Genomic DNA, 12,994 nt, shown 5'->3' on the forward strand with positions numbered 1-12,994 from the left:
AAGACTGCATATTTACATGTAGGAGAACATGACTTGTTGAGAATGAATCACAGTATAAAGATAAAAAAAATGATTGTGTGTATAGTGACTGTGCAATGACAGTGACAAAATCACTGATTATATGTAGAAAGGTTTTATCATTGGTACAATAATCTGCAGAAGACTTTGTCTTATGATAGGAGCTTCAAACATATTTTGTCTCTGTATATGTTCTGACACAATCATCAGCCTATGTTGTAGCTGGTTTTCTACTCTGGGTCCAGTGGCAGCAATGTGGGTCACAACCGTGGACAGACTTGTGGCTTGCTGTAAGTCCCTGAGTGGGCTGTGGATATGGCAACAGACCCAATACAGATTGGGGGCCCTTGTCTGTATCATCTGGATTCAGACCCATAGGCGTGATGGACACCAAGTGGACAACTGAGAATGTCAGATGTTTACCATGTGGGATGTCATCTTGTAACCAGACACTATGTCTGCTTTTCTCAGTTCTTGGAGCAGGTGAGGCTAGCTGACCCCACTGGTGTGGCAGATTCAGAGGTGTGGCTTGGCCTTGCTGGTGCAAACAGAACTTGTCTTGGTGGCAACAAAGGATGCCTCTATGAGAAGATATCAGGCAGATTTGCTGGATGAAAATGGAGCCACATATTGAGCCAGGCATATTTCTGAATGTGTGTGGCCATATGGAGATGCCCACCTTAAAGGTGCAGCATCTTTTTCTTCTTCTTGTAGTGACAGAAAGATGATTTGTGTTTCAAGACCCCATTGACAATGAGGACATTAGAGACTGAACACAAGCTTGACTTAGGGAAGCTGGGGAAAGAAATCGGCCATGTTCTTTCAAAGGACCATTCCGGCAATTGCCTTAAATGATTTAGGGAAATTGTGGGCAACCTAAATCTGGATGGTTGAATGAGGATTTGAACAATCATCCTCCAGAATGTGAGTCGAGTGTGCTATGCAATGTACCATCCCACTCAGTGTGCTAATGGAGGCTGCAACAAATTTAGCAAGGTACAGCGAAGGTGTCGATGCAAAAGTTCCACTAAGCTTTGATCTTCAAACAATGTTGTCCAGTGCAAAGATACAAAGGAGATCAGTGAAGAATCAATAGGAGTGGATGTCAAGATTTTTTTCATCTGCGTCTTAAACATTCCCACAAAATGTTCCACCATACCACTAAAAGTAGACTGAAATGGGTATGGTAACGTGCTTAATTCCATTCTAGGTGCAAAAACTGCAAAAGTAAACTGTAAATCATTATGTGACAAGAGTTTGTGAAATTCTTACAATATAAAAGATAGTTGTGAGGGCATTAGTGGTACTTTTTGTCATGCTTTGTTGCTGTTTTTTTTCATATGGTAGGTACAGATCAGCTTGCCTCTACATGGTGCACATTAGGTAATGCTAAATATCTGACATCATTGGTCGCCAGACAGTCTTTGGATCTCCTTGGTAAAGCAAATGATACTTGACACTACAGTAAATTTAACTGGTCCTTGATAAGAAATCTTGGTCAATGTAACAAGATCTGCGAAGTCAACATAGAAGGGCTAAGCTGGCCCAAACATCAGTTCCTGCATAAAATATTGGTAGATAATGCTATTGATGTCTTAGCCATTCAGGATACTCATACTGAGAGTGGAGACCAGTTAACCAAATGAGCAAAAATACCAGGATATGGCCTTTTAGAAGCCACATTTCACCCTACTTATGCACGTTCCTCCTCATAACATACCAACCAGGTTAAGACAAGCCATTACCAACAAACTCATGCAGTCTTCATTAAACTGGGAGAAATAATTATCAGTAACATGTATATAAACGCCCTACCACTGACTAGACACCAGAAGCTGTGCCTTTACTGCCCCACCCAGTGGTTTGTCGAGGGGACTTTCTTACCACTCACAAGTGAAGTGTTGGACCAATGATTGCTAAAGTGAAACACCAACAGACTGGACCAATAATATCAGTGAATTTCTGCTCTTTGATCCAAAAGGAAAGAGATATTTTAAATCAGCACCTTGGAAGCAAGAATACAACCCAGATTTATGCATCATAAGCAAAAATATTGAGATCATGCCACTGCAAGGATATACTCCTAGACTTCCCATATGAACAACACTGACCAGCTCTAATTGAAATAGAAATGAGCATCCCCCCTGATCAGTTCCTATCCCTGTCCAAGGTGGAATTTTAAGAAGGCATACTGAAAGAATTTCTTCTCCTCCCTAAACAAATGCCTAGGATAGATTCCAGCTGCTATCAAAAGCTACCAAAGGTTCATAAGAGCAATGCCCAAAACAGCAACCATCCCTATAGGATTCTGCAAAGTGTAAATACCAGAATGGAAAGCTGAGTGTGAAGAACTGTACAAGGAGTTACCCCAAAGAATGGACAGAGAGATAACTGACAATCTGCTATGCATGCTGGATGTGGCTTGACATAAGGAATGGACAGAAGCAATCATGTACCTGGACTTTAAAAGATCTAGTAGAAAAGCCTAGTCAGGCCCTGCAGTCAGACAGAATTGCAAATATTGTCATGACTAGTTCAAGAACATCACAGAACAAAGCACACACCACCCATATCAAACATAAACTCAAGGCTTTGAAGACACTACACCAACCAGACTGATTTTTCCCATCCATTTAGTGTCAATGAAGTAACAATGGTGATCAAAGATGTTAAAGCAGGAAAGGCATCAGGGCCTGATGGAATTAATCTGGAGTTCCTCCTGGATTGTGGTAAACAAACCAAAAATGGTCAGTTAAGTTCTTTGCCAATAGCATGTTGAAAGTAAGAATCCCAAACAGATTGAAAAATCCAACATCATCTCTATTATTAATCCAGGAAAACCAAATATGAACCAAAGAGATACTGTTGAATAGCCGTTCTTTAGCTTAATATGCAAGCTTCTTGAAAGAGTCATCTACAAAAGATTCTTAGCTCTCATATTTGATAAAATTTCTTGAACAAGCTGGCTTTCACCCAGAAAGAAGCTGTACAGACCAAATTACGTCCCTCATGACCTATTACAAGACCTTTTATAAGACTTGAAAAACATCAGCTGTATATGTACAGCTCTCAGCAGCTTATGACACAGTATGGTGATATGGTCTTCTCTACAAACTTATTCTCATAATCTCATGTAGATAAACAGTCCAGCTTGCTGGTCGGTCATTTTGGGTCATAATGGACAACAGGATAAGCTCTTGAAAGATGCTAAATGATCAGGGATCTGTCTTTGCCCAGTTGCTGTTCAATCTGTACATCTCTGATAGGCCTAAAACTAGATCTTGTAAGCTTGGATGCTGGCAGTGAGACACCAAAAGTTTGAAGAAATAGAAGCCAAACTACCATCTGATCTGGCAATAAAGGGAACATACTTTCAGAGATGGAGACTGAAACAAAACCCCACCAAGACAAAAATGACTTGCTTTATTTTGTGCAATAAAGCAAGCAAGAGACAGCTCCATGTCCATTTTCATGGCAGACTACTTCAACACAATCAGCATCCACAGTATCTAGATGTTACATTGGACTGGAGACTGTTCTACAAAAAGCAGCTGGAAAATGCCACAGTAAAGATACTGTGTGGACAATCTTGGGTTCCACTGCCAGATCTCTGCACATTTCAACACTTGCATTAGTCTACTGTATTGTGGAATATGGTGCTCTGGTATGGCTCAACAGAGCACACACACAGTTGCTGGATGCACAACTGAAGAACACAATGAGAATTATCTGTGGTACATTAAGATCAACCCCCACTGCATGGCTGCTCTTATTGAGTCACATTCTGCTCCCTGGCCTTTGCCAAAAAGCAATTCTTCTCCATGAATTTAAATGCATACAAGGTAACCCACAAGACCCTAACCATGAGTGTTGGGTTTGAACAGTGCTGGTTGCTACAGTTGAGAAGCCCAACCGTTTTGAGCCACTTGCACAATATCCTCATCTATATCTCGCCAGTACATAAGTCACTGGGCAAGATCCTACATTCTGGAAATGCCCCAGTGGGACTGATCCAGGAATTCCAATATACAGGATTGCTGAACTTCCAGTATCACTATTCATCACTGGCAGTCATGCTGATTCAACAATAGGACAACTTTAAAAAGATGCAGGACATGGTAATTTGAAGCAGAACAATGAAGTTCCACAGAAGTTGTGAAGGGCACTCAACAAGCTAGTTTATACAAACTGGCAAGCCTATCCCAAAAGTGGATCTTTGTGTATGTGACTGCTGCAAAATATCTGGTAGTGAAAGGAAATTCTTCCATGAACTGTTCTGATTGTGAATCAAAGTGAATACAAACAAATTCTTGTTTATCAAATTCATAATCTGTTTTAATGTGGCAGACCAAGGCACACTATATTCAATGGATCAATACTATAATTTATATGAAATCTGAAAAACACTTTGTTCTGTTCACAGATACAGAAGTTTATGTTTTGTCCAACTACACATGTTAACCATTTGTCAAAATGTTACCACTGATTGCAGTTTATGTGATGTTTTAGCAGATATGTATTAACTCAAGTCAAAAGTCATGTGCATGTAATAGTATGTACTGTTTCATACATATATTGTGATGATGTTTAATACACCTGTCAAAACCATTTAATTATATAATTCAACAAAATTTAACAGACATCTGTTGATTATTTTCTTAATTAAAATGCTTGTCTGAGTTATGTTAAAGTCATAAATGTCTTCAGTTTCAAATGTAAATATAACATGTCATATTATTCTGAGTAATCAGTTTATGTCTACAGATCACTATTTTCCCCACATTGAAATGTACTTAATCTGGTGTTAAATTCTGTAATGGTAAATTTACAAAACTTGTAAATCCAACACCATGTATGCAAATGTTGATTACTGTGAATGTACGAATAAATGGGTGCCTGAGCCCATGAGGGTGAGTTGTTAGTGATGGGTTACTAGTGGATCAGAGGTTTTAAATTCACTTGTACAATGCTTACTTGCTGCAGTCTTGCCTTGAAAATGACACTATAGTCACCTGTAAAAATATCGGCAGTTCTTAACGGCTTCACCTGGCTGTGTTCCTGTAAGTTACTTACGTAAAAGTTGCTTGACAGAAACAACTATAGAAGATTCACATGCATTATACATTTATTGGGTGTAAGGGTTGACTTTGGTGGGCGAGGGAGGGGGGGGGGGGGGGGGAGTAGAAGTAGAGGGTTTCAAAGATCAGAAAGGTTCAGGGGCACCGACTTATAAAAGATATTGAGCAGGGGGGGGGGGGGGGGGGGAGCACATAATAGGTGTCTTGTGTCTTGCCAAGGGAAATTTTCTAAATTTTAGATGAAAAATAGTGAGTTTTAAATTTTTTTAAACATTTTAGAGTCATATGATCAACATTAGATCCCTGAAAACTGGACTCTCAATAACTCGACACTCTGGGAAACTCAACAAGCCTGACACATTTTTTGGCTTTGAAAAAAGAAACAAAACATAAACACGCATGCTTTTTCGTAAAAAGCTACTTTAATTTACAGTAATAATCATGCTTATAGACTATTGCAGAGCAGTAAATATATAGCTCTGAAAAGACTGAAATTATATTTAAATAAATCCTAAACTATCATTAAAAGAATATGTGTTGTCACTGCCAGACACCACACTTGCTAGGTGGTAGCCTTTAAATCAGCCGCGGTCCGTTAGTATGTGTCAGACCCACATGTCGCCACTATCAGTGATTGCAGACCGAGCGCCACCACACGGCAGGTCTAGAGAGACTTCCTAGCACTCGCCCCAGTTGTACAACCAACTTTGCTAGCGATGGTTCACTGACAAAATACACTCTCATTTGCCAAGACGATAGTTAGCATAGCCTTCAGCTATGTCATTTGCTACGACCTAGCAAGGCGCCATCATCAGTTGCTATTGATCTTGTGATGCATGTACCGTCAGACTGACATTCACCATTAATGGATTAAAGTTAAGTATGCCACCAGCTACGTCCATTTTTATAAAGTCTAATTTCCCTGTCCTGTTCCAGACCTCACGCCAGCCTGCGGGAGCTAAAACGCGTGCCTTTCGGCTTCCTCTTGTAACCCAGTGTTGGCTCTCCTGCCAACCCACAACAGAATAAAACATAAAATATTGCTGTCACACAGCAATAGCACTTTGATTAGTAAGTGAAATAGCTAATTTAAGCTTACTTTGAATAAGGCTCAGAGTTCATTAAATAAAAATAATATCTCAAAGTTAATGCTTTAATATAGTTAGTAAAGTTAATATAGTATGCCTAATACTTTCAGTCAAAAAGTATGTAAATAGCAGGTTTTAATTGGGTCTTACACCCTAAAAATATTTAAGTATTTGAAAATAACTAATACAGTACTATAGTAATATAGTAGTGCAGTACTAAATGAGTACCAATATATTAAAACTGAAAATTTAACATTATGTATGGATTTAATTCTCTATTTTATGAAGAATTTTAATATTGCTCTAAATGCCATTATTAGGGCTAGAGTGTCTTTAGAAAGGTGCAAATGTCAACCGCCTGACTGGATTACTGAATTATGAAGTCGTTGGTCACTGTTCGGATATCCAATTCATCCAAGACATCTCAGTGGGCAGAAGAACAGTCAAGTTGTTCAATCACTTCTGTCCCGTTGTTGATCAGAGATATGGCTTCAGACATCTAAGGGCACTAAATGACCGTTCTGCTGTTGCTGTCGTGACTGGAACTACTTGGAGAAGCTTGCACTTCACTACTTCACTTAACATTTCTCCAACTGCAGACTCTTGTGTAACATACTTTCTTACATCATGCATGTTTTTAAGACCAGTTGTTTTTTATTAGCGATATCGGCTAACATAGTCAAGTGTAAGTGGAGTCTCTCAATGTCTAGGTCATTTATGAAAAACTCCATTGATTTTTTCAAATTTGTTTCACCTCTGTTTACTAAAAGCATCACTCTTGTTCAACTGCAATGACCTGTGTGGGTCCAGTTGAAGCAAACAACTCAGTAATGCAAGATTCCACTGTTTCCCAAACTTCAATGTTAATAGCTTTGTAGTATTTCTTTGGGGTTTTGAAAGTATGTGGTGATCTGGCTTCATTGTTTTCATACTTCTTTGGTGTAGTAACCAAAACCAACTGCGGGAATGCCTTGGGCTGTGGATCGGAGCACCACCAGGTAAACACAGGACGAGTCGGACGACAGACCAACGACAACTGACAACAACCGACCACAACCGATTATGACCAACATAACAAGGAAGAGATAAACAACGGAGGCTTGTGGAAACCACAACACCAAACACCTACAGTAAATCCACTCAGAACCAGAGCCAGACAAATGTCAACAACGAGCAACGACCAGAACGCAGTACCGCCGAGATAGAAACGAAATCCAGAGCGAGTACCAGACTGACTGGACTAGGGCAGAGTGGGTCCGTATATACGAAACTGGAGGGAGCGGCTATTGGCCGCTGTCTGCACGTGGCATAGCGGTGGTGCCCTCGCTGCGCGAGAGCCGCTGCATGGAATAGCCGCCGCGGAGGCGGAACCCTCTATGGGCTGACCACGTACATTTGTTCTGGCGCGTGTTCAACTTCCATGGCTGAAGGTACTAGATTTGGTATATTTAAATTCTGAGGCAGCCAAGGATCATCAACTTGTGATGGTTTTTCTTTTAAACACAATTCCCAAATGTGTTCAAAACTATCACACCTTCCATTCAATATACAAATCAAGCCCTCATAAATTTTTTCCAGATCAGCAACACTTAGATGAGGGCACTGAATTTTTTCATTGACATCCTCTACTGGGTTCACTGCTTGGCAATAAAGACGAAAAAAGCACTGTAACATTGACTCAAGGTAGCCTACACATTTGTAACCTGCCTGTGTTTTGTCCTCTGCAGAAAATGTTTCAAAAAACTCTAGACGTTCTTCAAAGTTTTTCAATATTCTCAAGATACTAGAAGCTCACATAGTTCATCAAGTCAGGCAAAGGGGTCGTAGGCCAGCTTGGTTATTGGAACTCTCACAGCCTACGCTTCTGAAAAGTCCCATCCTTTTGTTGGATTCCCTTACAGTGTTTATTAACTCCTTGGCTAAAGCCATAATATCCCTCATAGGCATAAGATGGTGGAGATTGTCTACAACTGCCAAGTCTAAACTGTGAGCACTGCAGTGCACATAACACACTTTTGGTTGCATATCCAAAACTAACTTTTTTAGCCCTTTGAACTTACCTCTCATATTCAAGGCACCATCATAGCACTGTCCCCTTAAGTTATCCATTGACAAATCAAGACGAGCAAAAACATCTTTTAAAATACTAAATAGAGTTTGTGATTCAGTGTTGGGAGTCTCGTATAAACCAATAAAGTCTTCACTGATGATTAAGGAATCATTGGCAGTAAAAATACAAAATGACACTTGTTCGTGAATTGAAGAATCACTTGTTTCATCAACCATAACAGAAAAATGTTCAGTCTTCTTGACTGAAACCAGTAACTTTTTCAACACAGACTTTCCTAGCAGATCAATGATCTCATTATGAATATTGTGGGACATCCACTAATACCCCAAATGCTCTAACCAATCTTTAAACTCTGGTATATAATTCTTTCAGTGTTCCAACAACCTGAAAAAAATTTGAGTTTACATCTTTGTGTCCTCTAAATGCTATTCCTTGTCAGCATAGAAATTGCATGGTAGTAAAAATTGTCTCAAGAGCTAAACAGCCTTTGTTCATATCACTAACTAACTGTTCATTCAATTGGGAGGCTACACTTGGGTTAGTGATAGAACTTAGTTTCAGAACACTTTTTTATGCATAAACGTATTTTCATGAAGATGGAATTTTTCCAAAGACTTTTTCCTATTAAAAAGCCCCATGGAAGTAAATGCATCTTCTTTTTTTGAAGAAAATTGTAATAAATTTTTAGCATCTGCCTCTTTACAGGTTTTGCAAAAAACTTTTTCAGTAGATGCTTCATATTCTAGCCATGTATATTTGATCAACCAAGACTTCTGAAATGATCTTTCCTTACCGGATTGTCCAGGTTTTGGCTGTGAAAGGTTCTCACCTGAATACAATGAAGCAATTGATGACACAATAATTGTTGTAGCTTGACTTGCAGTATCGTCAACTTCCAAATGCCTCTTTTGGTAACAAATTTATCCATTGCAAACTTAATTCACAATAAATTAAGAGACTAAAGTAAGTGAATAAAATATAGTTATATAAAATAGTCTACTAGACACTGAAGTCAGAACGCTAAATAAGTCTGCAGCACGCACTGAATGAAGCTATCCACACTGAATGACTGTGACAGCAGGGTCAGCTTTACATAGCTGTGACATCGTAAATGTCTTGAAGCATCACAGCAACATGAGGCAGAGGGTTCCAGGTGCTTCTGCTCCAGTCCTTTTAATGTCGCCAAAGCCGCGGCGCTGGCCCGCTGGTGCCAGACTTTACCCGAAGGTTCGAGCAACGTGACAAATTCTGTGTGCCCGCAGCACCTTAACACTATCATGATACACGCCACTAGTTTTCAGTTAACCTACTTACTACTGTAATAATTATTTGTTTTAACTCATTAATAAATGTATTTTAAAAGAAAACTATTGTCAAACAAGAAAAATAAAATAATTCGAACATAATTTTGTTATTTTACAAAGCATAATATAACTAATAATTTTCTTAAATTATTGGGGGGGGGGGGGGATGGCTCCACCTTTCCCCCCGCCCCACCTTCTCCCCCCCCCCCCCCCCCCCAAACAAATTTTTCAGGGGCTCAGGCCCCGTGGAGTCGTGTCTGTGGATAGATTTAGTGGAAAAAAAGACTGACAACAACGTTAAATATGCAGAAAATATTAGTTCATAAGAGGCTGTTACAGACCGAGCGAGGTGGCACAGTGGTTAGCACACTGGACTCGCATTCGGGAGGACGACGGTTCAATCCCGCGTCTGACCATCCTGATTTAGGTTTTCTGTGATTTCCCTAAATCGCTCCAGGCAAATGCCGGGATGGTTCCTTTGACAGGGCACGGCAAACTTCCTTCCCCATACTTCCCTAATCCGATGAGACTGATGACCTCACTGTTTGGTCTCTTCCCCCAAACAAACCAACCAACCAAGAGGCTGTTAGAATTAATGAAGAACAAATGTTAGAAACAGATTTCATGGAAACTGAAGGTAATTTAGAACAAGCTACAAATAATAATGTAGAAACTGTTATAGTACCTACACATGAAATGGAACGAAAATCATAGATGTTAGAAGCTGCTGTGAAATCCTCTGTTATTGGTGAACATGCTCATAATGCAGATTTGATAGATAATAAGTTTTGTTGTTGCTGATATCTTACTATTGGCACATTGCTATCTTCTCCTACTCCTTAGAATTCACTGTCATCTTTTAGTAATGAGAAATTGTTAACTTGCATTATTACTTAGAATTTACAGCCCCTGTTACTATTGAAATTTTAGCAGTGTTTGTTACTTCTGAGAATTTACCATATTCAGTTATTACTGATAACTTATCGTCATCTGTTATTACCAATAACTTACTGTCTACCATAACTACTGACATATTATTATGTTCGAACAATGGAAAACCCAGGATGGAATGTAACAATATTATGAAAAGGAAAGTTGCTACTCACCATGTAGTGGAGATGCTGAGTTGCAGATAGGCACAACAAAAAAATTGTAACAGTATACTCTTACTAAGAATACATGAGTCTTATGTTAGTAATTGCTTATACTTTGAATACATCAGGCATGAATTGAGTATTCAATATAAAGATTTAAATATAATAAGGAAATTCTGGCCAAATTTAAATGATTTGTAGCACAGGATACCACAAATTGAGTATTCAATATAAAGATTTAAGTATAATAAGCAAATTCTGGCCAAATTTAAATGATTTGTAGCACAGGATACCACTACTTGAATAGCAAAAGCACTGAGCCACCAACAGGCACACTTAGTAGAGAATGATAACTTGCTATTTTTACCATTATATACTTTTTTATTGTTGTTGTGGTCTTCAGTCCTGAGACTGGTTTGATGCAGCTCTCCATGCTACTCTATCCGGTGCAAGCTTCTTCATCTCCCAGTACCTACTGCAGCCTACATCCTTCTGAATCTGCTTAGTGTATACATTTCTTGGTCTCCCTCTACGATTTCTACCCTTGACACTGCCCTCCAGTATTAAGTTGGCTAAGGTGGTGATCCCTTGATGCCTCAGAACATGTCCTAATCACCATTCCCTTCTTCTAGTCAAGTTGTGCCACAAACTCCTCTTCTGCCCAATTCTATTCAATACCTCCTCATTAGTTATGTGATCTACCCATCTGATCTTCAGCATTCTTCTGTAGCACCACATTTTGAAAGCTTCTATTCTCTTCTTGTCTAAACTATTTATCATCCATGTTTCACTTCCATACATGGCCACACTCCATACAAATACTTTCAGAAACGACTTCCTGACACTTAAATCAATATTTGATGTTAACAAATTTCTCTTCTTCAGAAACGCTTTCCTTGCCATTGCCAGTCTACATTTTATATCCTCTCTTCTTCGACCATCATCAGTTATTTTGCTCCCCAAATAGAAAACCTCCATTATTACTTCAAGTGTCTCATTTCCTAATCTAATTCCCTCAGCATCACCCAACTTAATTCATCTACATTCCATTATACTCATTTTGCTTTTTTTAATGTTCATCTTATACCCACCTTTCAAGACACTGTCCATTCCGTTCAACTGCGCATTCAAGCCCTTATTTCTTCCCCATGGATATTAATGCCTACTCCGAACTTTTCTTTTGTTTCCTTTACTGCTTGCTCAATATACAGATAGAATAGCATCGGGGAGAGACTACAACCCTGTCTCACTCCCTTCCCAACCACTGCTTCCCGTTCGTGTCCCTCGACTCTTATAACTGCCATCTGGTTTCTGTACAAATTGTAAATAGCCTTTCGCTCCCTGTATTTTACCCCTGCCACCTTTAGAATTTGAAAGAGAGTATTCCAGTCAACATTGTCAAAAGCTTTCTCTTAGTCTACAAATGCTAGAAATGTAGGTTTGCCTTTCCTTAATCTTTCTTCTAATATAAGTCGTAGGGTCAGCATTGCCTCACGTGTTCCAACATTTCTACAGAATCCAAACTGATCTTCCCCGAGGTCAGCTTCTACTAGTTTTTCCATTCGTCTGTAAAGAATTGGTATTAGTATTTTGCAGCTGTGACTTATTAAACTGATAGTTTGGTAATTTTCACATCTATCAACACCTACCTTTCCTTAATCTTCCTTCTAATATAAGTCGTAGGGTCAGTACTGCGTCACGTGTTCCAACATTTCTACAGAATCCAAACTGATCTTCCCCGAGGTTGGCTTCTACTAGTTTTTCCATTCGTCTGTAAAGAATTCATGTTAGTATGTTGCAGCTGTGACTTATTAAACTGATAGTTCAGTAATTTTCACATCTGTCAACACCTGCTTTCTTTGGGATTGGAATTATTATATTCTTCTTGAAGTCTGAGGGAGTTTCGCCTGTCTCATACATCTTGCTCACCAGATGGTAGAGTTTTGTCAGGACTGGTTCTCCCACGGCTGTCAGTAGTTCTAATGGAATGTTGTCTACTCCGGGGGCCTTGTTTTGACTTAGGTCTTTCAGTGCTCTGTCAAACTCTTCACGCAGTATCATATCTCCCATTTCATCTTCATCTACATCCTCTTCCATTTCCATAATATTGTCCTCAAGAACATCGCCCCTGTATAGACCCTCTATATACTCCTTCCATCTTTCTGCTTTCCCTTCTTAGCTTAGAACTGGGTTTCCATCTGAGCTCTTGATATTCATGCAAGTGGTTCTCTTTTCTCCAAAGGTCACTTTAATTTTCCTGTAGGCAGTATCTATCTTACCCCTCATGAGATAAGCCTCTACATCCTTACATTTGTCCTTTAGCCATCCCTGCTTAGCCATT

The 12,994-nt window shown here is 39.3% G+C and overlaps 1 protein-coding gene across 1 annotated transcript in view; it reads right to left on the minus strand.

The window, feature by feature from the left end:
• LOC126155944 (phenoloxidase 2-like) overlaps positions 1-12,994 on the minus strand; it is a 306,288-nt gene that overhangs the window by 209,654 nt on the left and 83,640 nt on the right. The window lies entirely within an intron of this gene.

The sequence above is a fragment of the Schistocerca cancellata genome, chromosome 2 (assembly GCF_023864275.1).
Source record: "Schistocerca cancellata isolate TAMUIC-IGC-003103 chromosome 2, iqSchCanc2.1, whole genome shotgun sequence".
In the NCBI taxonomy this organism is placed as follows: Eukaryota; Metazoa; Arthropoda; class Insecta; order Orthoptera; family Acrididae; genus Schistocerca; species Schistocerca cancellata.